Source organism: Lathyrus oleraceus, chromosome 1 (genome assembly GCF_024323335.1).
Source record: "Lathyrus oleraceus cultivar Zhongwan6 chromosome 1, CAAS_Psat_ZW6_1.0, whole genome shotgun sequence".
Classification (NCBI taxonomy): domain Eukaryota; kingdom Viridiplantae; phylum Streptophyta; class Magnoliopsida; order Fabales; family Fabaceae; genus Lathyrus; species Lathyrus oleraceus.
Window position 1 is genome coordinate 286,070,704 of NC_066579.1, and position 25,917 is coordinate 286,096,620.

The following is a 25,917-nucleotide window of genomic DNA, read 5'->3' on the forward strand; positions in this document are numbered from 1 at the left end:
ATTAAAATAAATATATAAATAAAATATATCAAATTATTTTGGACTTGGGTCTCCCTCATTTCAAGCCCATTACCCACGAAATTAGTCTATAAATACTGAAGTTTCAGTAGAGGAAAGGACTGGGAGTTAGACTTGGAGTTTACACTGGGAGATTCACTGGAGAAAGAAGGAAGAGAAGCAAAACACTCTGAGGTTTCCTTGGAACAAAACCTTGAGGAAAAAGAAAGAGAGAGAACAGAGAAGGACGGATAGAAACTTTGGCATAGGAACCCTGCCTACCCGGAGAATTCAGAGTAAAGAAACCCTGAAGGCAGCCCATCTGCACCGAAGCCATCGCCGTCCAATTCCCGCTGCCTAACTTATTCCGATACTACAAGTGGTCAATCCCTTCAACCTTGAATTGGCAAACAGGTTTGCGTATCTCTATTGTTTATACTTTCAATTGGCCATATCTACATATATAATGCATCATGATTAAATGTTGATATATAATTTGCTTTCGTATGGGAATTTAAATATGCCTGAATACCCTGAATGTTTGACCATGTTATTCCTGTGATAAAATGCCATAAAATTCAAAGTTCCTAACATGGGGCTGTTTTCAAATTCAAAATCCGTGGCCTTCGCTAGGCGAGGCAGAGGCGAACGAGACAGTACCTGATTCTTCTAGTCTGTTTTTTTTATGTTTTTATCATAGCCATGCATTATTCATCCTATCCTATTTATTGTTGTGATATTTCTCCGGTGTAATCTTCGATTGCACCCTGATTTGGTGTTCTGACATGTTTCTTTTTTTGAGTTTCGTAAAGGTTCACATATCCCAGCAAAAGGTTATTGGCTAGGTATTCCACTTTATTTGTGGGATACCCTTGTGGAGTTTCACCCTAAATTAATTTTTAATGTATTAATTTCTAATGTATTAATTTTTTTAATATATTATTTTTAATAATTTTAATGTGGAGTTTCATCCTAATTATATAATTAATTGTAAAACTTTGCCTTTGAATAAGTGATCTTGGACCTCTCTTTGTTGCCTTACGATTACGATATTACGGTCATGTCCCGCGAACGTGGGGATACCCTTAGCAAAGACCCTTCGGTTAAATCATCATAAAATAAATTATAGTCCCTCGGATGTTGCCTTCGAATATACAACTTTGTCCCTCGATGACCCTCCGATGTTGCCTACGGTTAAAAGATGATAGTCCCTTCGAATGCTAAGGTATCCTCGTAACTGTTGCCTTCAATGACCAATCGATGACCCTACGATGACCCTTTTACATCCAAAGGATAAAACTACTTATTTCTCAATAATAAGGACAGTTTTACCCTCATAAGGATAGGAAATACTCATAAAGACCTTGGGTCGGTATAACTCTTAATTGCTGGCTCACAACTTAAAACATTTTTTTTGCACCTCACACCTTTCAAAATGCCTTTAGAAAATCACCACTTGGTATACATTCATACTAGAATCATTACCGAGTTATATTTTTCTAAACAATTTTCAAAACTAAAATGGGATAACCACTTTGCATACATTCATACAAGAATCATTACAAAGTTAAATTCTCTTTTCAAAACAATTTTCCAAACAATTCACAAACACTTTTTTTAGACAAAAATAATATAAGTGATCGAGCAATTAAGAGCCCATGGATAACCATGGATACAAAGGGTGCTAACACCTTCCCTTTGTATAATGTACCTCCCGAACCCAAAATCTAAATTAAGGTTTTTTCTGTTCTTTTCCACCTTTCCTTATTGGATAAAAGAAAAGTCGGTGGCGACTCTTGCTAACCGCGACATTGCGATAAAAAACACAAAAAGTCCAGTTCACCGTATGACAGAACTGGCGACTCTGCTGGGGACCCTTAAAAAGAGAGGTTACCTTAAAAACAAGATCACTTATTCAATTTGTCTGATTTATTTTTAAGGGATTGCTTGGGTATGTTATGCTTGAGTGAAAGATCCTACACCCGGATCTAGTGTACCTTAGGTAAGTAGCAAGAGATCATCGCGACTGTCCGGCGTATACTGGAATGGTCAAAATGATGGCTACGGTTAATGTGGCACTTTGGATGTCCTGATGTTCCTCATGTTAGTTGAGGAAATATTTGGCATTCGCGTGGTGTCATAAAAGCATTAACCAGACCTTTAGAACCCTAATTGACTCATCCTGGCCATTAGAAAGTAGTGAGATAACTGGCTTCGGTTCCGACTGGAGTTGGTTGAGACTCGATACTACACTCTTTGAGATTGGACTTTAGGGAAGCTTTGGTCAACCACTTGGTGTTGCACTGAAGTGGACTTAAGGAAAGGTCAATGATTTGAGATCCTTCTAGAACCCGGTTACTATTCTAAGACAGGTTGAACCAACCAAACTTCAGTGGGGAGGGTATTTACCTATGGAACTCACGCAAGCCTTAAAACCTAGGAATGATTGTTGTGTGACTTGCTTGTGCTTGTTATTTATCTAACAACATGACATCATAACAACATAACATCATAACATCATGGCATTGTACTAACCATTTCAAGGATTTAGGGATTTAACTCTGCTAAAAAAAAAAAACAGAAAAAACAAAAACAAAAGCAAAAACAAAAGAGAAAAAAAAAAAAAGCTCTTTTTGGTAGTTTATGCAAAGTTAAATCCCGAAAGTCCTTGAAAACATTTCATACATTGCATTGCATCGCATAACAGGTATTCTAAAGGATCAGTGTTCTCACGATTTTCCTATCAAACAGATTCCAACAGATTCCAGCAGATTCAAACAGATTGAACAATGGCTCTCGAACAAACTGTCAAAGATCTCCAGGCCCAGAATGCTCAATTCCAGGAAATGATGCTGAGCTTATCTAAGGGGCAGGAAGAACTGAAAGCTCTTTTGATGGAGAAGAAGAAGGACCAGAAACCTGTGGGTTATATCAACCCGGGGAGAAGGCTTAAGGGACAGGTTACAGGAGTCAAGATTAGAATTCCGAAGGGTTCAGAAGAAGAGACCGAGAATGATTCGGAAGATGAGAATCCTAATCTCGTCAATTCTGAGGACGACGATGAAGATTATGAACATGAACAGTACTCTCCGAAGGATGATAAGTACAAGTTGCTGGAAGAACGTATGCTAGCTATGGAGGGGCAGAAAGTGCCCGGTCTGGATTTCGAAAACTTGGGTCTGGTCTCTGATGTGGTCATTCCCCGCAAATTCAAGGTTCCCATTTTCACTAAGTATGATGGTGCCTCTTGTCCTCAGATGCATCTAAGGGCTTATGTGAGAAAGATTCAGCCGCACACTACTGATAAGAAACTGTGGATCCATTTCTTCCAAGAGAGTCTGTCTGGCACACAGTTAGAGTGGTATTATCAGCTTGAGAGCTCTAACATCCGCACATGGACTGATTTAGCAACAGCTTTCTACAAGCACTAACAGTATAATTCTGAGTTAGCGCCTACTCGGCTACAGCTACAAAATATGACTATGGGCTCTAAAGAAAGTTTCAAAGAATATGCTCAAAAGTGGAGAGATTTGGCTGGCAGAGTCCAACCCCCTATGACTGATCGAGAGTTAGTGGACATGTTCATGGGTACACTGACTGGCCCATTCTACAGCCATCTACTGGGAAGTTCCTCGTCAGGTTTCACTGAACTTATCTTGACAGGTGAACGGGTTGAAAGCGGCATTCGAAGTGGAAAGATACAGGCAGCTACTTCTGCAAGCACCAAAAAGTCCTATCAAGGAAAGAATGAATCAAATGCTGTGTACAGTGAGAGGAAGCATAACAAGAAGAATCGTGACCATACTGTTGGGGCAGTTACAATTGCCGCACCGCCATCTCAGAACTTCCAACACAGACAAGACAGGTCGAGAAGACAATTTACCAAGATCAATATGACTTTAACCCAAGCACTGCAGAGTATGTTAAAGGCCAATTTGATTACCCTCAGAGGCCCTCCTGCAAATCCCAACACTACTTCTCCTCGTTATAATCCCAACGCCAGGTGTGCCTATCACTCCGATAGCCCCGGGCATGATACGAATGATTGCTGGTTGTTGAAGAACAAGATTCAGGATATGATCGACGCTGGAGAAATTGAATTTGATCCTCCGGCGACCCCCAATGTCATCACAGCACCTATGCCTAATCATGACCAGAATGTTAATGTTGTGGACGACAATTCTCACGTTACTGACGTTGCTGATTTAGCATCTCCTCTCCTGATCGTTAAGAAGAATTTATTGCAAGCTGGTTTATTTCCAGGTTGTGCTGAAGATTGCGATCTCTGTGTACTCCGACCCAATGATTGTTTGAAGTTGAAGAACGGCATTCAACGGCTGATGGATGATCGTACAATTCTATTTGAAAGGGTTCCTAAGGTGGACAACTCTATTGAAGAGGTATCTGTGATTGCTAGGTCCAAAGCTCCAGTGAAGATTACCGCTACTAGAGTGCCTGTGAAGATTACCGCTGAGCCCAAAGTGGCTCCCCTGATTATTACCGCACCTGGCCCCGTGCCATATTCCTCCAGCAAAGCTATTCCGTGGAACTATGGAGGCGACGTTTACATCCATGGCATAAAGCAAGTTGGTAGTTCTGCTAATCCTAATGATATTGTGGGGACTAGTAAAATTACTCGAAGTGGAAGGATCTTCTCTCCAGAAATCTCACCTCCCGCTCCCGAAATTCGAGGAAAAAGACCAGTCAATCCTCCTCAGTCAGAGACATCGGTCGAAGTTACTTCTGAAGATGTTGCCAAACAGGAAATGGAAGAGATGCTGAAAATCATCCGTAAGAGCGATTTTGATGTAGTGGAACAATTGGGGCATACTCCGTCTAAAGTCTCAATGTTGTCCTTGTTATTATCCTCTGAATCCCATGCCAATGCATTGATGAAATTCTTGAAGACCGCTCATGTGCCTCAAGAAACATCCGTCGATCAATTCGAACATTATGTTGCTAATTTGACTGTTGACAATGGCCTAGGCTTTTCCGATGCTGACCTGACGCCAGCAGGAAAGAATCACAATAAAGCTCTGCATATCTCCATCGAGTGTGAGGGGATCACCCTGGCTCACGTGTTGATCGACAACGGCTCTTCCTTGAATGTGCTCCCGAAAGCTGTACTCGATAAATTTGACTACAAAGGCATTGAACTGAAACCTAGTGATGTTGTGGTGCGTGCTTACGATGGTGCGAAGAGTGTTGTCTATGGTGAAGTGGTTCTCCCTATCAAGATAGGACCTCAAGTCTTCAACACTACCTTTCACGTGATGGACATTCGTCCCGCCTACTCCTGCTTGTTGGGGCGCCCTTGGATCCATGGGGCAGGTGCGGTAGCTTCGTCGCTTCATCAAAAGCTGAAGTATCCAATAGCAGGCATGGTTGTCACTGTATGTGGAGAAGAAGAGTATATTGTCAGTAGTGTGCAAGCCTTCAAATACGTCGAGATGGATGGTGAATTCTTTGAGACTCCTTCTCAGTCATTTGAAGTAGTTCCTCCACCCATTCCTGTCCTTAAGCCAACTCCCCTTGTGCCCAAGGTTGTTCGTGCTCCCCCTGTCATGATCTCTCTGAAAGATGCTCAAGCCGCGATTGAAAATGGTGATCGTGCTGGTTGGGGTCAACTGATCAATGTACCGTACAGGTCTGATAAAGCTGGCCTGGGGTTTAACTCTGGAAAGATAGTCAAAAATCAGATTAATGCTATGGAAGATGCTGATAGTGATTGCGACTTGGATAGCTGGATTTTCCCAACAATTGGTGACGGACTCAACAATTGGAAGACTGAAGACATTATCCCGATTTCCTTTAGTCAGGAGTAATTGTTATTGTTTATTCTAGAATTGCAAATTTTAATTTTCTTTTACAATCAAACTTCTTAAAGCATTGTGTCTATGCCCGAGGCACAATAGCTAATTTGGTAAGGGTTTTGTCATTTTCATAAGCATATTTATATTCAATAAATCAATGGACGTTTTGCATTCAAATATTGCGCTCTTTGTCTTTCCTATTATCTTTCAAACGAGCTATGTTTTCTTACACACACGCACGTAACGAATTGCAGATCCCTATCCACTCTGGATCCTGTTGATAATAGTTCTACTACTGTTCATTATGACTTTGAAAATCCGATCTACCGAGCCGAAGATGGAAGTGAGGAAGATTGTGAAGTACCTGAAGAACTTGCCAGAATGTTACTACAAGAAGAAAGGACTATACAGCCGCATGAGGAGTCAGTTGAGACTGTAAATCTGGGTACCGAGGTGGACAAGAGAGAAGTCAAAATAGGAGCAGGCTTGGAAATCAGTGTCAAAAGAAGATTGATTCAAATGCTACATGACTATGTGGAGATTTTTGCTTGGTCTTACGAAGACATGCCAGGGCTGGATACCGATATAGTAGTGCATCGTTTGCCGACGAAGGAAGATTGTCGTCCTGTTAAGCAAAAGGTTCGTCGCATGCGTCCTGGAATGTCCGAGAAAATCAAGGCCGAAGTCATGAAACAATTCGATGCTGGTTTTCTGGAGGTTACTTCTTATCCTCAATGGGTTGCTAATGTGGTACCAGTGCCAAAGAAGGATGGTAAGGTGCGAATGTGTGTGGATTACAGAGATTTGAATAGAGCGAGTCCCAAGGATGATTTCCCACTGCCACACATTGATGTTCTGGTAGACAACACCGCTCAACACAAGGTATTCTCCTTCATGGATGGATTCTCGGGTTATAACCAGATCAAAATGGCACCTGAGGACATGGAGAAGACTACGTTTGTGACGCAATGGGGCACCTTCTGTTATAAAGTAATGCCGTTTGGTTTAAAGAACGCAGGAGCAACGTACCAGCGTGCTATGGTGGTTTTGTTCCATGACATGATCCATCATGAAATAGAAGTATATGTGGACGATATGATAGCCAGGTCTCATACTGAAGAAGAACATCTCGATCATTTATACAAACTGTTTGAGAGGCTGAAGAAATACAAGTTGAGATTGAACCCGAACAAATGCACCTTTGGAGTAAGATCCGGTAAACTCTTGGGCTTTATTGTCAGTGGTAAAGGTATTGAGGTTGACCCGGCCAAGGTGAGAGCTATTCAAGAAATGCCAGTTCCCCGTACGGATAAAGAAGTCAGAGGTTTCTTGGGACGTTTGAATTACATTGCCCGATTTATTTCCCATTTGACCGCTACTTGCAAACCCATCTTCAAGTTACTGAGAAAAAATCAAGAGATGATATGGAATGATGAATGTCAAGAAGCTTTTGACAAAATCAAGAAGTACCTCCAAGAACCTCCAATTCTGGTGCCACCAGTTGAGGGAAGACCTCTAATCATGTATTTAACCGTTTTAGAAAACTCAATGGGGTGCGTGTTGGGACAACATGACGAGTCCGGTCGAAAAGAGTATGCCATATACTACCTTAGCAAAAAGTTTACCGACTGTGAAACAAGATACTCACTGCTCGAGAAAACTTGTTGTGCTTTGGCCTGGGCTGCTCGCCGACTAAGACAGTATATGTTGAATCACACCACTTTGTTGATTTCTAAGATGGATCCTATCAAATACATATTTGAGAAACCCGCCCTCTCCGGAAGAATAGCAAGATGGCAGATGATTTTAACAGAGTATGATATCCAGTATACCACCCAAAAAGCAATCAAAGGAAGCGTGCTAGCTGATCATTTGGCTCATCAGGCCGTGAATGATTATCAGTCTATGAATTTTGAGTTCCCAGATGAGGATGTCATGCTTGTTACTGATTATGAAGAACCTGGACCGAATGAAGGACCCGAAGTGGGATCCCGATGGACTATGGTTTTTGATGGATCGTCTAACGCATTGGGCAACGGTATTGGCGTCGTGATCATTTCCCCCAAGGGTGGCCATACGCCTTTCACCGCTAGACTATGTTTTGAGTGTACCAACAATATGGCTGAGTATGAAGCATGTATTTTGGGACTCAGAGCTGCTATAGACCTGAGAATCAAGTTTTTGAGGGCGTATGGAGACTCAGCCTTAGTAATCAGTCAGGTCAAAGGAGAATGGGACACTAAACATCCGAACCTCATCCCCTATCGAGAGCAGGTGTTGACATTAATCCCATACTTTGAAGAGATCACATTCGAACATATTCCCCGAGAGGAGAACCAGTTGGCAGACGCATTGGCTACCATGTCATCTATGTTCAGAGTCAGATGGAATAATGAAGCTCCCCGGATTACCATTGAACGACTAGACGAACCAGCATATTGTTATGAACTTAACGCTGATGAAGTAGAAGAGAAGCCTTGGTTCCACGAGATAAAAAGATATTTAGAAGCTCAGGAATACCCTGAAGGGACATCCATCAATGACAGGAAATTTCTGAGGAAGTTCTCCGCTAAATTCTTTTTGAGTAATGGAATATTGTACAAACGTAACCATGATTCGACTTTGCTTCGCTGTGTGGATAGAAAGGAATCAGAGAAGATTATGGAAGACATGCACGACGGTATCTTTGGGACTCATTCTAGTGGACATACAATGGCCAAGAAGATTCTGAGGTCAGGGTATTATTGGTCTACCATGGAAACTGATTGCCACCATCACTCCAGAACTTGTCATAAGTGCCAGATCTATGCGGATAAAGTACATGTGCCTCCTGCTCCATTAAACGTGTTGACCGCGCCGTGGCCCTTTGCAATGTGGGGCATTGATATGATTGGCGAGATTAAACCTACCGCCTCTAATGGACATCGTTTCATCCTTGTTGCTATTGATTACTTCACAAAGTGGGTGGAGGCAGCCTCATTTGCTTCTGTTACTAAGAATGTGGTGGCACGATTCATCAAGAACAGCCTCATCTGCCGATACGGCGTCCCTGAGAGAATTATCACTGACAATGGCACTAATTTGAACAACAAGATGATTACTGAACTCTGCACGCAGTTCAAAATAAAACACCATAACTCTTCTCCGTACCGGCCAAAGATGAACGGCGCTGTAGAAGCGGCTAATAAGAATATTAAGAAGATTATACAAAAGATGACGGTAACATACAAAGACTGGCATGAGATGTTACCATTTGCTCTTCATGGTTATCGTACTTCCGTGTGAACTTCGACAGGGGCAACTCCTTTCTCTTTAGTCTACGGAATGGAAGCCGTTTTACCAGTGGAAGTTCAGATTCCCTCTCTAAGGATCATGAAAGAGGCGGGCTTAGACGAGGACGAATGGATTCAGACTCGACTCGATCAGATAAATTTGATGGATGAGAAGAGACTTGCGGCTGTATGTCACGGGCAGATATATCAGAAGCGCATGACCAGGGCATTCAACAAAAAGGTCAAGAGACAAGTGTATCAAATTGGCGACTTGGTAATCAAACGCATCATCCTACCACAAACTGACCCCAGAGGCAAATGGACTCCCACATACGAAGGGCCATTTGTAGTTAAGAAGGTATTCTCAGGTGGAGCCATGATACTCGCTACAATGGATGGTGAAGACTTCCCACATCCCGTGAACGCGGACATAGTTAAAAAATACTACGCATAAAAGAGACCCGCTAGATCGACGTATCTAGGCAAAAGTAAGGGCATCCCGGCGAACCAAAAGGGTTCGGGCAAAAATTAGGGATATATAAAAAAAAAATGTACACCCGGCAAGTCGAAAACCTGAAAAGGCGGCTTGGGCAAAAAAGGGTATCCTGGTGGACTGAAAACCTGAAAAGGCGGTCCAGGCAAAAATTAGGGATTAAAGCGTATGACTATGTCCCGTTCTCAGTCAACTTTCATCCAAGTTCGAGGGACTGACCAAGCCAATCACTTCTATCCGACAGCAAGGGATGAGATGCTCGAAGACATAATGACAGTAGTAGGCTTAAAATCAATAGGACTTCTTCCACATAGCTTTCTCTTTGTTTTCGACAATTTCTTCTTACTAGGATTTCTGTCTCCTTGTACACAAATTGCATGTTTATAGGCCTCCTTTCAAAATCAATACAACCCTCTTTCAAAAAAAAGATGCTTTTGTTTTTACTTTTCTGTTTTGGTTGCGTAAATGTCCATTGATTTAATTTGAATTAATATGTGCATTTGAATATGACTGATGTTTACCAAAAATACATGCATAGAATAGCAATAGCAATTACTACCCGACTTCAGGATCAAGGAAAAGGTCTAATCATGCTTCCAATGAATCCGCTACCAATTCTCTTCCCCAGCAAGCCTGTTTTTTTTCCCTCAGAAAATGGCAGTATCCCCAGGCACAGCCAGTTACTCCCCAACAGAGGTCGGCGTCACCAGACAGATTGATCATCTCATCCATCCCCAGCCAGGCTCTGTTGAATATTTCCACCATCAGACAGAAATCAAGCATCCCCAGCCGAGAAAGGGTCATCGACACAAATGTCTCAAATCAGTAGATGGGGATTTATTTTCCCCAGTAGAGTCCCCAAGCAGAACTTCTCATACGCATAACTCATTCATTACATCCTTTCACAGCATACGCATGCATACAACATTCACATTTATTTTAGCATAACACGAAACATCTCATGCATCATGACATAGCATGAAGCTAACTTTTTCTTTGCAGGTTAATTATCCTCCTGATATAGTCAAAGTAAAAGGTTCATTCAGACAGACACCTTTATCAATCACATTCAAGATTCAGATACATATTTCAAATACAGTTCATGGGAACATTCATTCTGACAACACTTCGATATCCTCCTAACGATGGCATCTTTAAGCCCATCCCAGACATTTATTGCAAGTACAACATATACAGGTTATCAGATACAGCCTAACGTACGGTTCATTCTGATTCAGCCTAACATATGACTTCTTCAGCAACTCCAATGCGGTCTAACGTACGACCCATTTGGACCTTCAAATCCTCAGATGCTGCCCAGCGTACGGTACATTCAGGGGTGTAGTCTAGCGTACGACTATTTTCTTCTTCGGATACAGCCTAACGTACGGCTCATTCTGCAACTCAGATACGATCTAGCGTACGATCCATTCTGAACTCCAGCAACTCCAACGCGGTCTAACGTACGACCCGTTTGGATCTTACAACCCTCAGATGCTACCTAACGTACGGTACATTTCTGAAGTGTAGTCTGGCGTACGACTACCGCTTTCATCATCAGATGCGGCCTAACAGACGACTCATTCTGCGACGGTCTAACGTACGACCCGTTCGGATGTCCATCCCCTCAAATGCTACCTAACATACGGTACATTTCTGAAGTGTAGTCTAACGTACGACTACCCCTTTCGTCATCAGATTCAGCCTAACGTACGGCTCATTCTGCAACTCAGATACGATCTAGCGTATGGTCCAGTCTGATCCTTTATCCCCAACAACATATGACACACTCCGACTCCCCAGCAAAGTCGGCAGCCTAATGGATGACTCATTATTCGGTCTAATGTACGACCCAGTGTGGCACCCATGTCTTCAAATTGGCCTAATGTACGGCTCGATCTGAAGCTTTCGTCATCAAACCTCCCGGATGGCATCTTTAAGCCCATCTCCATCAAGACCAACTGTCGATTCTCAAGTGCAAATTTTTGGGGCATTCTAGTGTTCAATAATCTTCCACCTCCAGACCACGAATGGCATACACGCCATCCTAACTCTCTCGGTTCAAGAATATTGAACAGGGGCAGCTGTCATACCCAAAAAAAAAAAAAAAACGAAAAAAAAAAAAAAAAAATAATTAATTAATTAAAATTAATTAATTAATTAATTAATTAATTAATTAATTAAATAATTAAAATAAATAATAAATAAAATATATCAAATTATTTTGGACTTGGGTCTCCCTCATTTCAAGCCCATTACCCACGAAATTAGTCTATAAATACTGAAGTTTCAGTAGAGGAAAGGACTGGGAGTTAGACTTGGAGTTTACACTGGGAGATTCACTGGAGAAAGAAGGAAGAGAAGCAAAACACTCTGAGGTTTCCTTGGAACAAAACCTTGAGGAAAAAGAAAGAGAGAGAACAGAGAAGGACGGATAGAAACTTTGGCATAGGAACCCTGCCTACCCGGAGAATTCAGAGTAAAGAAACCCTGAAGGCAGCCCATCTGCACCGAAGCCATCGCCGTCCAATTCCCGCTGCCTAACTTATTCCGATACTACAAGTGGTCAATCCCTTCAACCTTGAATTGGCAAACAGGTTTGCGTATCTCTATTGTTTATACTTTCAATTGGCCATATCTACATATATAATGCATCATGATTAAATGTTGATATATAATTTGCTTTCGTATGGGAATTTAAATATGCCTGAATACCCTGAATGTTTGACCATGTTATTCCTGTGATAAAATGCCATAAAATTCAAAGTTCCTAACATGGGGCTGTTTTCAAATTCAAAATCCGTGGCCTTCGCTAGGCGAGGCAGAGGCGAACGAGACAGTACCTGATTCTTCTAGTCTGTTTTTTTTATGTTTTTATCATAGCCATGCATTATTCATCCTATCCTATTTATTGTTGTGATATTTCTCCGGTGTAATCTTCGATTGCACCCTGATTTGGTGTTCTGACATGTTTCTTTTTTTGAGTTTCGTAAAGGTTCACATATCCCAGCAAAAGGTTATTGGCTAGGCATTCCACTTTATTTGTGGGATACCCTTGTGGAGTTTCACCCTAAATTAATTTTTAATGTATTAATTTCTAATGTATTAATTTTTTTAATATATTATTTTAATAATTTTAATGTGGAGTTTCATCCTAATTATATAATTAATTGTAAAACTTTGCCTTTGAATAAGTGATCTTGGACCTCTCTTTGTTGCCTTACGATTACGATATTACGGTCATGTCCCGCGAACGTGGGGATACCCTTAGCAAAGACCCTTCGGTTAAATCATCATAAAATAAATTATAGTCCCTCGGATGTTGCCTTCGAATATACAACTTTGTCCCTCGATGACCCTCCGATGTTGCCTACGGTTAAAAGATGATAGTCCCTTCGAATGCTAAGGTATCCTCGTAACTGTTGCCTTCAATGACCAATCGATGACCCTACGATGACCCTTTTACATCCAAAGGATAAAACTACTTATTTCTCAATAATAAGGACAGTTTTACCCTCATAAGGATAGGAAATACTCATAAAGACCTTGGGTCGGTATAACTCTTAATTGCTGGCTCACAACTTAAAACATTTTTTTGCACCTCACACCTTTCAAAATGCCTTTAGAAAATCACCACTTGGTATACATTCATACTAGAATCATTACCGAGTTATATTTTTCTAAACAATTTCAAAACTAAATGGGATAACCACTTTGTATACATTCATACAAGAATCATTACAAAGTTAAATTCTCTTTTCAAAACAATTTTCCAAACAATTCACAAACACTTTTTTTAGACAAAAATAATATAAGTGATCGAGCAATTAAGAGCCCATGGATAACCATGGATACAAAGGGTGCTAACACCTTCCCTTTGTATAATGTACCTCCCGAACCCAAAATCTAAATTAAGGTTTTTCCTGTTCTTTTCCACCTTTCCTTATTGGATAAAAGAAAAGTCGGTGGCGACTCTTGCTAATCGCGACATTGCGATAAAAAACACAAAAAGTCCAGTTCACCGTATGACAGATTTGCTTCTAGAATTGATTCTGAGCGATCTCCCTTGGGTCTTGGTCTTTTGAAGTTGTTATTCCTTTTTCTCCAGAGTTGTTTTACTCTTCTAGTCAAAAGGGATAACTCTTCTTCATCGTCAGAGTCTTCCTTTTCGGAGTCTTCATTGTTTTCTTCTTCAGCTTAGAGGGCTTTGTTCCTTTCTGGTTTACGTCTCTCAGATATGGATTTAAGGGCTACAAATTTGTTCTTCTTTTAAGGCTCATTGATAACATGAAATAATATCACATTCTAGGACTCGATTTAATTAAATTATATTATTATTCACTTCAATTTATTTCATTTTATTCGATACTACTTGGTATTTTGCTTTCTATTTATCTCAGGTAGTTTATTTGAAGCACAAGTGAAAAAGGAAGAAAAGGAGGTGCAAAAAGAAATGAAAAGAAGCAAAAGCCACCAAGCCAAGGCCCAGCCCAAAAGCACGGGCGCTGCACCTGTGACGAGTGCCACACAAGGTGTGACGAGCGTCACGCCCTGCCCACTTGTGTTACGAGCGTAACACATGGTGTGACGGACGTCACACCATTCTCCTATATTTTTGGCTTCAGAAGTGCAACAGAGGCACGTTGAAGCCTATTGTTACGCTTGACCATTGGAACGTGAGGATTTTTACGCGGAAAGCCTTTGGAAACCGTTACAAAAAGTGAGCAATATAAATAGTGGCTTTTGGCAAAACCCTGCGGCTCTCTCTCGGCCGTCTCTCTGCTTCGTTCAATTTTTCACTTCCAGCCATGTAAACATACCATTACCTTTTTACAGTTTTTGGTTTATTTGCAATTTTTTATTTTCTTTCCCAGCAATTCCTTTAAGCACTTAATTAATTTTTCACACAATAGTTTCTACACCGGAAACTATTGTGTACCTTTTACTAGATCTAACCTTACGTTAGATCCTAGATTTTTATTCCTTCGCTTTTTATTTTCCTGTCCGATTGAAGAATTCAAGAACAAATCCAACCGGTCTGTGGTGGAGTGTTCGAAGATTGCTATAAATTATTCAGGTTATTTAATTATTGTTTGAATTTATATATGCCCTGCAATATTGTTTATTTATATTATTTGCCTGAGATGAAATTATTTAAGCATAATGATTGTTTAGATCTATTTAGCATGTCTGGCTAATTTACTTAGGTATCGGTATGTAAAGTAAGCGGAATAAAGGAATCGAAACTAAGTTGGTTTAATTTCATTTAAAAATAAATCACTCTTTTTATGGTCCCAATTTACAGGTTTTAATAACAAAGTTTTTGTACGAGAGTAAAAGACATAAAGAAGTTAAATTCAATAGAACGAGAGTTTGAGTTTTTAACTGGACGTAGTAAATTGAGCATTAATTCTAAATAAGGGCGAAAGCAATTTTTAGAGTTAATTAAATTCTAATCTTTTTCAAAAAGTATTTTTTAAAAGTTAAATGTGAGGACGAGAGTTAAGCATTTGAATTTAATTATATAATCTAAGTCAACAGAGCGAGAGTTTGAGACGAGGGTATTTAAACGATTAGTGTTTTCTTAAGAAGAGTTTCTAGAGATTCTGTTGTTTTCAAAAGGTGATTTTGGACTTAACCAATAAGTGACAGCTGCGTTAATATAAAGTCATAGTCTATTCAACAGAGCGAGAGTTTGAGAAAAGACTTTTAATCAATAGTATTTACTGAAAAGATTTATTTTAAAAAACCAAGAAACCAACGAAGATTTGATTCCCTAATTACGAAGAACTACATACCGATATCCGCTTTATTGATATTTAATCTAGATCTTATTTTAGTTTTAACTTTTCCCCCGAACAATCAAAGTATCATCCGCCTTAGCTTTATGAAGTAACCTTAGATAACGGTATATCGATTCATAAGTCCCTGTGGGATCTATATCTTTTAAAACTACGCGATAGAACTGTGCACTTGCAGTTTGTACCCCAAATTCGACTCATAAAGTCGCGATCAAGTTTTTGGCGCCGTTGCCGGGGACTTTTTTTTATTTAGTCGATATCGTAACTCTTCTGTTACACTGTAGAGACTAAGGCTTATTTTTTTTATTCCTTTCGTTGATTTGTATGCCACACACTCGCTCACAAGGCGAGCCGTTCTATTTACGAATCAACGACATCGAACTATATCTCCGAGTCTTACGACGAATTCGAGAATATCGTGCTGCAAACAATCTCCCTCCTATTGAAATTCCTGATCTCAAAAATATTCTTCCTTCACCGATACCCGAGATGGCAGAACCAGCTCGTGCTCTTCGAGATTACGCCACTCCATCGCAAGATGAGCCACATTCGAGTATTGCTCCGCCCGCCATCGAAGCAAACAACTTCAAACTTAAACCTTCACTGTTGCAAGCAGTGCAACAGAACCAATTCTCTGGAAATCCTACCGAGGATCCAAACCTTCATTTATCCGTATTTGTCCAATACACTGATACTGTTAAAGCTAATGGTGTCACTTCAGAGGCAATTCGACTTCGTCTCTTTCCTTTCTCATTAAGAGATAGTGCTAGAAGATGGCTTCAGTCTCTTCCTTCCAACTCAGTCACCACATGGAACAAGTTGAAGAAAGTCTTCCTTGCCCGATATTTTCCGCCGAGCAAAATAGCTATGTTGAGAGCCCAGATAAATGGATTTAAACAGAAAGATAACGAGTCTCTTTTCGAAGCATGGGAAAGATACAAAGACATGATGAGACTTTGTCCACACCATGGTTTAGAGGACTGGTTAGTGATTCATACCTTCTATAATGGTCTCTTGTACAACACGAGGTTAACAATAGACGCCGCCGCAGGTGGTGCACTTATGAACAAACCTTACGCTGATGCTTATAAACTTATCGAGAGCATGGCCCAAAACCACTACCAGTGGGGAAGCGAAAGAACAATGGTAGAAAAACCTCAAACGAAAAGTGGCATGTACGAGATAAGTAACCTTGATCATGTTAATGCAAAAGTGGATGCTCTGGTCCAGAAAATTGAAAGTTTAAATGTACCACCTCCAGCCACCGTGGTTGCCATAACTCAGAATTGCGAAGTCTGTGGAATCCAAAGTCACACTCCTGCAGATTGTCAGCTCCTAACAGGAATCCAAGCAGAGCAAGTAAACTATGCTCAAGGAAATCCCTACTCGCACACCTATAACTCCAACTGGAAGAATCATCCTAATATTTCATATAAGAGTAATAATGCTTTATACGCACCAGGACAAGCTCCAAATCAAGCCCCAGCTATACCTCCTGGATACCAAAAGCCGATCCCATCTACACCTAACAATAATGTTCCTAGGAAATCCAACTTGGAAATCATGATGGAGAACTTCATAGCTTCTCAACAGCAAACCAATAAAGATTTCTTAAACCAGAATGTACACACTGGAGAACAAATTAAACAACTAGCAAGTAAAGTAGATGCCCTGGCTACCCATAACAAAATGCTGGAAACACAAATATCACAAGTAGCTCAACAACAAGCGCCTACTGCTGCACCAACTGGTACATTTCCTGGACAGCCCCAACCTAACCCGAGAAGCCACGCTCATGCAATCATACTAAGAAGTGGAACGGAAGTGGAAGGACCGTCTGATCCAAGAACTGAGAACCAAAACTCTAAAAAGTAAACTGAGGAAGAAAATAAACCTAAGGAAAAGGAAGAGAGTAATAAGGAAACCGTAGAAAATAAAGAACCTTATGTACCTCCACCACCTTATAAACCACCTATCCCTTACCCTCAAAGGCTTATTAAAACCAAAGATGCGGGCCAATTTAAAAAATTTGTTGACCTACTGAAACAATTAAACGTCACAATTCCTTTTACAGAAGCTATTACGCAGATGCCCTCATATGCTAAGTTCTTAAAAGAAATTCTTTCTAATAAAAGGAAACTTGAAGATAGCGAAACTGTTACACTCACTGCTGAATGTAGCGCTATAATCCAGAATATGCCTCCTAAACTTAAAGATCCAGGTAGTTTCTCTATACCCTGTCACATAGGAAAATTTGTCATAGATAAAGCCTTATGCGATTTAGGAGCCGGTATTAGTGTTATGCCTTTATCCATATGCAAGAAACTTGAAATGGGAGAATTAAGACCAACTAAAATGTCTGTGCAACTAGCGGATCGTTCTGTTAAATATCCTGTAGGAATTCTTGAAAACGTTCCCGTGCGCATAGGTCAATTCTACATTCCAACCGATTTTATAATTATGGACATTAGAGAAGATGAAGTTACACCCATTATACTGGGAAGACCGTTCTTAGCAACTGCCGGTGCAATCATAGATGTAAAACGAGGACGACTCACTTTCGAAGTGGGAGAAGAGAAAATTGAGTTCATTATTTCCCAATTTTTGAAAGCACCTGCAATAGAAGACACATGTTACTTCATGGATATCATTGATGAATGCATAAAAGAAACAGAGTTAGAAAATCACAAATCATCTGACTATCTTGTAGAAGACAAACTTAACCAATGTTTAGCAATAACACCGGATCCTACGCAATGCCTTAAGAAACCAACCCTAGACCTGAAAACACTTCCCAAAAATCTGAGATATGAATTCCTAGACTTAGAACTTGAACGACCAGTGATAGTTAATGCAGACCTAGGAAAACTCGAAACAGAAAAACTCCTGCATATCTTAAGAAAATATCCAACCGCACTAGGATACAACATCACCGACCTTAAAGGAATAAGTCCTTCTATTTGTATGCACTGCATCATGCTAGAAGAAGACTGTAAAACTTCTAGGGAACACCAGAGGAGACTAAACCCGATCCTGAGTGAGGTAGTGAAGAAGGAAATAACCAAGTTATTAGAGGCAGGTATCATATATCCTATATCTGATAGCAAATGGGTTAGTCCTGTACACGTGGTACCAAAGAAAGGAGGTATAACAGTTATTGAAAATGAAAAAGGAGAAACTATAACTAAACGAATCGAATCGGGATGGAGAAAGTGCATTGACTATAGGAAATTAAACAAAGCAACCCGAAAAGACCATTTCCCTTTACCATTCATTGACCAAATGTTAGAACGATTAGCAAAACATTCTCATTTCTGCTATCTAGACGGTTATTCAGGCTTCTTTCAAATACCAATTCATCCTGATGACCAAGAAAAGACGACACTCACGTGTCCTTTTGGTACCTTCGCTTATCGACGAATGCCGTTTGGCTTGTGCAATGCTCCTGCAACCTTCCAAAGGTGCATGATGGCGATATTCGCCGATTTTCTCAAAAACATCATGGAGGTATTTATGGACGATTTCTCCGTATGCGGACAAAGCTTTGAAGAATGTCTTGAAAACCTAGAAAGAGTTCTGGAACGATGTGTAAAAGTAAACCTAGTACTTAATTGGTAAAAATGTCACTTCATGGTACAAGAAGGAATTGTTTTAGGACACATCATCTCAAATAGAGGAATTGAAGTAGACAAGGCCAAAATAGAGGTAATCGAAAACCTTCAACCTCCGAAAACTGTGAGAGAAGTACGAAGCTTCTTAGGACACGCCGGTTTTTACCGACGATTCATTAAAGACTTCTCTAAAATAACTATACCTTTAACCGGACTATTGATGAAAGATGCTGAATTCATATTCGACAATAAATGTTTAGAAGCATTTCAAACGCTTAAACAAGCATTGATCTCCGCGCCCATAATGCAGACACCAGATTGGAATGAACCATTCGAAATAATGTGCGATGCCAGTGATTACGTTGTGGGTGCTGTTTTAGGACAACGAAAGGATAAAAAGCTTCACGTCATATACTACGCAAGTAGAACTCTAGATGAAGCACAAATGAATTACGCCACAATCGAGAAAGAACTTTTAGCAGTAGTATTTGCGCTAGATAAATTTCGTTCTTACTTGGTCGGAGCCAAAATAATCATTTACACTGACCACGCTGCTATCAAGTACCTCTTAACAAAAAAGGATGCTAAACCTAGACTCCTAAGGTGGATCCTGCTGCTACAAGAGTTCGATTTGGAAATCAAAGACAAGAAAGGAACTGAAAACGTAGTAGCAGATCACCTCTCTAGACTCGAAAACCTGGAACCGGAAAGAACATCGATCAACGATGATTTCTCGTACGATAAACTTATAGCTACTCTGGAGGAAAATAAAGCTGATAAACAGGTAGAAACCACCTTAGCTATATCTGTTACACCATGGTACGCTGATCTCGTCAATTATTTAGCTGCCGGAATAGTTCCACCTACTTTATCCTACCAGCAAAAGAAACGATTCTTCTATGACATAAAATAATATTACTGGGATGACCCTTTACTTTTCAAAAGAGGCCCCGACGGTATTTTCCGTCGGTGTATACCCGAAGAAGAGGTAGAAAATATAATCCAACACTGTCACTCCGCTCCTTATGGTGGACATGCAAGTACATCCAAAACCTGCTCCAAAATCCTACAAGCCGGTCTTTATTGGCCGAATATATGGAAGGATGTGCATGCGGCTATCAAGAAATGTGATAGATGTCAACGCACAGGAAACATATCTAGACGTGACGAGATGCCACAAAAAGGCATTTTGGAAGTAGAGATTTTCGACGTGTGGGGAATAGACTTCATGGGACCTTTCCCACCTTCTTTCGGTAACAAGTACATACTCGTAGCGGTTGACTACGTATCAAAATGGATTGAAGATATAGCCTCTCCAACAAACAACACGCGAGTAGTAACTAGACTCTTTAAGAATATAACATTTCCAAGATTTGGGATCCCGAGAATAGTAGTCAGTGATGGTGGATCGCATTTCATATCTAAGATACTCGAAAAACTACTGTTTAAGTATGGTGTGAGACATAGAGTAGCGACACCTTACCACCCTCAAACCAGTGGGCAAGTGGAAGTGTCTAACAGAGAAATCAAACAAATATTAGAAAAAACAGTCGCCACCTCAAGGAAAGACTGGTCATTGAAATTACCAGAAGCTTTATGGGCATATCGAACCGCTTACAAAACTCCCATAGGGACAACCCCATTTAAGCTTATTTATGGAAAATCTTGCCACCTCCTGGTAGAATTAGAACATAAAGCCTACTGGGCTATTAAAAATCTAAATTTAAACTATAAGGCCGCTGGTGAAAAGCGAATCCTTGATATAAACGAACTAGAGGAACTTCGACAAGACGCTTACGAAAATGCCAGAATCTACAAAGAAAGAACAAAACAATGGCATGACAAGCGCATATCAAGGAAAATCTTCAAACAAGGCGATACAGTCCTGTTATTTAACTCTAGACTAAAGTTATTCCCGGGAAAACTACGATCTAGATGGTCAGGTCCTTTCCAAATCACCAATGTTCTTCCCAGTGGAGCGGTAGTAATTAAAGGCAAATCTATGGAACCATTTATCGTAAACGGGCAACGTCTAAAACATTATCACTATGCAGAAAACAATGAAGATTCACAAGTCTTGCACTTAGACATAATGCCTCCAGACTTTATAGATTATATTTGATAGTTTTTATGTCGAGCTTGCGACATTAAACAAAGCGCTTAGTGGGAGACAACCCACAAATATTTATATTTTCATTTCTTGCTTAATTATTCTTTTAAAATTTTATTTAGTATTCATTCTTAATCTATTTTAATTTTTCTTCTTCTATTCTTTCGGCATTTGGCCAAATCCTGACTAAAACTCTTGTTTTTCCTTTCTCTAGCTAACACTAACCTGATGGGACAAATTGATCGCATGGGTATCAAATTCAGAGGGAAAGCTCAGAAACAAAAGTTTGAGGAACTAGCAGAAAGAGAGATGCTACCTAGTTTGTATGCTGATGACTGGGTAATGACTACCCTTGGACTAAGAGAGAGTGTCCTGTATTTGCTGAGTCAGATAGGGTGGGAAACCTCTCCTATCCGTAGACAATTCGTTACCTACCGGAGACTGACACTAGAATTCCTTAGTTCCCTGATCTATCTACCCAGCCATGGAAAAGGAATAACCAGAGGTTTCATCCAGTTCAGAATGTTCAACATGGAGTATCAATTTAACATTCGAGACTTTACCAACCTTTTAGGTTTCCCTACCTCCCTTAATACATTCACAGTGAGCCAAGAAGACCTTTTTGAATATAGAGAACTTGAACATTTTTGGGGAAGCTTGACCGAAAATGACGATCCCGAGGAACATGAGTTTCTTTCTGGAAACATACATAACCCGACCTTTCGTTATTTCCATAAGATCCTGGCCCACACCCTTTTCGGGAAGAAGTCAAATAGTACCTCAGTTTCACGTGATGAACTCTTCATCATATTTTGTGCTTCCCAGAACCGTCCAGTAAACGGTGCCACTTTTATGTTGGCAAATTTTGACCACCTTATTCAAGATGAACGAGCACCAATTCAAATAGGCGGTTTAATAACCATGATCGGTAATGCTATCGGACTACGTCAGCCTATGCTTGACTTAAGCCCTTTCTGTGGCATTGCGACTATAAGTATACCCTTCCTCTTCAACACTATGTTTATAGCAAACCTAGGGTCTGAAGAGTTTGAGCTTATAATTAACAACCAAGTTCTGTGCCTATTCACCTTGCCTAGTCCGAGGACTAGTGTTCATAACCGCAGTAACTGGCTCTACAACCTGAACGGAACACCTTCTCCTGCTAGATCTACTGAATCCATCCAGGACTACGAGATTTGTGACGACCAGATTCCTTATGCTGAATCTGACCCTCAGACACCATCTGGTTATTATGATATTGACCCTCCTCCTCAACCTGTCCCGACCGAAGTGTCGGCAATACCTGATCCTAGACATCATATGCCCGAAGATAATTATAACACCATCATTCAAGCCTTGATGTCAGAACAGGATGCCCTTAGAGAAGAGCTAGCTAGCATGGGACAAGAATTTCTGGGATATATGAACAGTATGAAAAATCAGTTCCACAAATTGCTAAACCGTGTTAACTCCTTTGCTCCTCCGGCCAGAGATCCCGCAAGTGGCTAGAAGTTGTTTTTCTTAGTTACTTAGTTTTAGTTTAGGCTATTCATTAGTTTTTTTACATTATTTTTAATATTAGTATTTGTTTATCTTTCGCATTTTTGTTTTTGTTTTCCAATGTTACATTATGATTATTTTATGAAGTTATTGATCTATTTTACTTTATTATGACTTATGCAATATCTATCAATAATGCTCTCTACTGTTGCTACCTACATGACTTATTAAAAATATATTTATGCAATATTATGGTAGTAGAATAGCATGCAAGGCAATTTAAAAATATCACAATAGCAAAATAAAATAAAACATAGGCATAACAAAATAACAACAATAAAATATAATGGTAAAAACAAAGTACGTTGCCAGAATGACTGTGTGAGGAGCGTCACACAATCCATGACGGACGTCACACCAAGTGCTGGTGACGCCCGTAACGCCCCTGTCACGAGCGTGACACCGTCTGGCTATGTGAACGTTACCAACCGTTGGAGACACGACCGTTACACCACTTCACCTTTTTACCTTCCCCATTTATTCACATTTACCCACATTTATTTACTTTTCAACCACTCCCTTTCCAACTTCCAAATTTTTCCTATAAAAACCCACCATACATTTCTTCATACACCACAAATCATTCTATAAACTACATTTCTTCTTATTACCTTTACTTCTTTCAAACCACTTACCGATATGGCGGGCAACCAAGCTTTCGGAAATATCATCTTCCGATCCGAAGATGATAATTATCAAAGGGAGCAATTCGAGCGTTTCCAACAGTGAGGCGTCCAATCTACCAGGTACCCTGATTTGACTTGTTTACAACAATTAGGATTACTTCAAGGAATAGAATGGATGCTTCGCCTTGCTGGTTTAACCTTTCTGTGCACTCACAATCAACCTACCTATCCATCCCTAACCTTAGAATTTTTAAGTTCCTATTCGTACAACACTCCCACCGGTGAAGACGAGTACTTAACCGGTACCGCAACCTTCCGTTTGTTCAACACCGAGTACTCCCTCTCCCAATGCCAATTGAGTACCATGCTACAGTTCCCCGTAGAAGGTCAAGTCCACCCTAGGATACCTCCGAACTCCCCGTGGCACATACACGCCATCGACCTCTTTAGGAAAATATCAGGTGTAGACACCAACAACTGGGATGTGCTCCTTGCTTCCCATATACATAACCCAACCATCCGGTACTTTATCCGCATCCTGCAAAACACAGTTTTTGGAAGACCGAACAATAGCAAAGTAAACGCCAAGGAATTATTCTTCCTCCAATGCGTCTTTGAAAGCGATACTCAGGTAAACGCTGCCTCCTTCCTATTTCATCACATCCGCACCCTATGTGCTAGAGGCCGTCAACCTTTTGTAATAGGCGGATTAATAACCACAATAGCACTTGGCTTAAACCTAGGGGACCGACTCCAAAATTTAGAATCTTTACCTCCCCAATCTATGGATATAAGTTACTGTCGGTTCAGCCGTCTAATCAAAAACAGAGTAGGCGGAGGGTATTACCTTATGGTAAACAACCAGGAAGTCCCAAGTGTTGTTCTACCCAACATTGCCCTAACAGATGTCACCAATCCCAACCGCCACATCTATGATCTGAATGCTCCCGAAGCCACCGAGCCTACACAAGCAAACCCGCCTTCAGACGAGTTCGCCGAAATGGAGCAAGGTGATCAAGTTCCTACACAACAATCAGTCCCGCTCAACCCTTCCGATAATGCAGCTGGTCCATCCTCACGACGTTGTCGACGAAGAAGGCCAGCAACCAACGACGACATCATGGATGCTATCGATGGTATGCAAGCGCAGAATCTCGAAGTGATGCAGATGATGCGCTAGATGCAACAACAACAGGAACTGAGGAATGCAATCACCGATCAGCGGTTCGCTCAGTTGCTCAGCAGGTTTGATGATTTGGAAGTACGTCAAAGATCACCAGGTCCAAGAACAAGAGGCGGAAAGCATCATTGACTTTAGTTTCCTTTTCTCTTCTTCTTTTTTGTATTTCTTTTGTTTCCTCCGAAACATTGGGGACAATGTTTCATTTAAGTGTGGGGGGGAAAACCTTGTTCTTTAAACTTTCCCTTTTCAAGTACGTTATCTTTCCTTTCAATGTTATTTCCCTTTCTATTATTTATTTAATTAAAAAAATACTTATTATAATTATTCTAAATTAAGTCCCTAGTGTGAGAAATTTCTATTATCTATTCCCTCAAATTTTCATGAGCCATAACAAAAATTCAACACACTCAGTAAGTATAAAGGTTGCCTATTTCATCAAACTTGAGAAAAATTAAAGCAAAATTATTACCGCCCCAACACTCTAAACAAACCTCAACATGTTAGATCAGAAAGGTACCTGTTATACAAGTCCCTGGACTTTTAACTTTATAGTAACCCCGAGTAGTTTATACAAGAAGTCAGCCCCATCTTAATAGCAAACTACGTGGAGGGCCGATGAATATAAGTGAATGATTCCCAAAATAAAAAAATATATATCAGGAAATGCACTAACTAAGTTAGGTGATCCTTACCAGATCATTTAATCTAAAGGTTGCAGATCATACAAAAACATAATACGAAAGATCCATGATGAGTTGGTTCAGCAGGTATCTGGTGCTGAACTTGGTAGGGCGGACTACGGTCCGATCCCCCGCAATTTGCAATGGACCAAATAACGAAGTTATCCGACTAATGTACCAGAGCTTCAAGCTAAAAAGGGGATCAGAATCACTAACCGGTCACTCCACTATGTGCGCGAAACGATAAAGGGCTTAATGTGATTTCGCTAGAATGAAAACGGGTGAAATAAGAGTGAAAGAACTAGGCTAGCTATAATGGCATGACTCGAACTGGTTTGCATAAGGTGAGGTTACCTGAGGTTGTAACGGTAGTTGTTGATGTCAAGATTAAACTCAAGTTACTCCTAAACAAAATTTACTTGCAGCCTAGTACAAATTGATGTGTGTTTTGAAATTTCATCTGGCTAATTTTTAAACGATTTCTATACTGTATTTTGCTTGAGGACAAGCAAAGGTTTAAGTATGGGGGAGTTTGATAACATGAAATAATATCACATTCTAGGACTCGATTTAATTAAATTATATTATTATTCACTTCAATTTATTTCATTTTATTCGATACTACTTGGTATTTTGCTTTCTATTTATCTCAGGTAGTTTATTTGAAGCACAAGTGAAAAAGGAAGAAAAGGAGGTGCAAAAAGAAATGAAAAGAAGCAAAAGCCACCAAGCCAAGGCCCACCCCAAAAGCACGGGCGCTGCACCTGTGAC

At 40.3% G+C, this 25,917-nt stretch overlaps 1 non-coding gene across 1 annotated transcript; it reads right to left on the minus strand.

The window, feature by feature from the left end:
• Positions 1 to 16,243: 16,243 nt before the first annotated feature.
• Positions 16,244 to 16,350, minus strand: LOC127117183 (small nucleolar RNA R71). Its single transcript, XR_007801941.1, has one exon. It is a non-coding gene; the product is annotated as a small nucleolar RNA R71 (small nucleolar RNA).
• Between the last annotated feature and the right edge of the window lie 9,567 nt (positions 16,351 to 25,917).